Source organism: Eschscholzia californica, unplaced genomic scaffold (assembly GCF_041429995.1).
Source record: "Eschscholzia californica isolate CP2 unplaced genomic scaffold, dmEscCali1.0.p SCAF_1, whole genome shotgun sequence".
NCBI lineage: Eukaryota > Viridiplantae > Streptophyta > Magnoliopsida > Ranunculales > Papaveraceae > Eschscholzia > Eschscholzia californica.
Window position 1 is genome coordinate 49,288,796 of NW_028238198.1, and position 1,956 is coordinate 49,290,751.

Genomic DNA, 1,956 nt, shown 5'->3' on the forward strand with positions numbered 1-1,956 from the left:
TGTGAATAAATAATTAGTTATTTTAGAAAATATAGAAGACTCGATTTCTATTGGTTGAAAATCAAATATTGATGAGTTGGATAATTAGAGATATCTCAAGAGGACACTCTATTTTAAAGACAATTAGAGATATCTCAAGAGGACACTCTATAAATAGAGTGTCCTCTTGGGATATCTCTATTCCACCCTCGACACGTCATTTTAGAGATCCAAATAGAGTGTTGCATTGGAGATGAGTTTTAAGAAAAAAAACTCTAAAATCCTAGATGACACTCAGAGTTTCTAAGATTGAGTGCTGCAGTGGAGATGCTCTTATATTATCCGACGATCCTAGCTAGGGCCGGGAAAACGGTCCGAAAATTCGAAACCCGGCCCGGACCCGTGACGCCCGACAATCGGGAAGAACCCGGTCCAGGCAGACCCGGCCCGAATTTTCGGTCGGGCGCGGGCGGGACTTGGGTAAGGTGTCTTACCCGTGGTCCGGCCCGTCATACCCGCCCGAAAGCCCGCCACCATACTGCCCGAAACCCACCCGATGTATGGTCCGTAGGATCTATTGATCCAACGGCTGGGGACCGTTTCTTTAACCCATCATAAACTTAGGGAGTTAGGATTAGGGTTACACTATATAAGCCATTTTTTGCATATCCCTTATTGTTTTCCAGACCATTTTTTAGTTAGAGAGAGAGAGAAAGAGGGAGAAAGAGAAGGGGAAGGAGATAGAGCCAAAGATAGAGAAAGAGAAAGAAAGGATGAGAAGCTTCATATACCTACTAGGGTTTTTTGAGGTTTAACCTTCTAGGGTTTTGTAGAGTTTAACCTTAGGGTTTTTGTTAGTTTTAACTTTGTTTTCTAAAGAGGATAATGCCATTGCTTTCAACAACTCAATGTCGAGATGAAGATTAAAAGAAATTCTAAATAGACATAGAAAAAAGGTATGAAGACTACTCTTGAATCAGATCTAGATTTATAAATGAAGGTTTTTTTTTCTAATGACTCAGATCTTGATTAATTACAAAGAAACCTTTTTAATATAAACAAATCTCTTTTGATTTATTTTTATGAAAGGTTAAATTTCAACTATTTTTTTTTTTTTTTTTGAATTGGTCAGCGTGTCTCGAACCCTTGACCTCTGGGATGGTAGACTATACCTCTTGCCACTCCAACCAAGGGTTGTTGACTAAATTTCAACTATTACTTCTTATGAATCAGATTTGTTATTTTTTTTTTATGATCTATATTCTGAGATAGATCTATATCTTGATGTATTAAATATATATGATGATGTTATATTATATGATTCATATGTTGGTGTTAAATTTTTTCTTTTCTTACACAATTTCTTTTGGATTGCAGATTAAAGTTGGAACTTGAAGATAAATCTCTCCAATGTATTTTTAAAGTTGGAATTTGCAGATTGAAATGCAATTTTTTGTAACTTAATTTTTTGATTTTGTTAATTGTACATGTAATCCCTTCTTTTTATGTATATTTTATTGGTGTAGTAATAAATCTCTGACGCTTGACAAAAAAAACCTCAGACAATTTTTTTTTTCTAATACTTGTTTTTAACAAAATTACCCGAGCCCGTCCGACCCGAGTCCGCTGGAGCCCGCTCGGGCAGGCGGGCTCGGACGGGCCACGGGCTCTGCATTGGTGGCTTTTGTCCGGCCCGATCCGCCCGACAATTAGATGCGGGCTAGGCGAGGTAGTGCCCGATCCGCCCGAGTCCGGCTATATTATGTCTGAGCCCGTCCGAACCCGACCCTAATTCTAGCCTCGTGTCATAATTGAAAAAAGGGGGTTTCAATCTTAACTTTTGTTTTTCTTTATTTTCTTCTCGTTTGTTATGTGTTCCACCATGTCTAGCCAATTCTTGTATCCGGATACTCGTGAAACATGATTCGATATGTGATGAATGACTCATTGTTTATTAAATGTTAGTTTGATTGACTT

General features: G+C 38.2%; 1 long non-coding RNA gene across 1 annotated transcript; it reads left to right on the forward strand.

The window, feature by feature from the left end:
- Window positions 1–656: 656 nt before the first annotated feature.
- Window positions 657–1,535, forward strand: LOC147567344 (uncharacterized). Its single transcript, XR_015237650.1, has 2 exons — window positions 657–935; window positions 1,357–1,535. It is a non-coding gene; the product is annotated as an uncharacterized LOC147567344 (long non-coding RNA).
- Window positions 1,536–1,956: the final 421 nt, after the last annotated feature.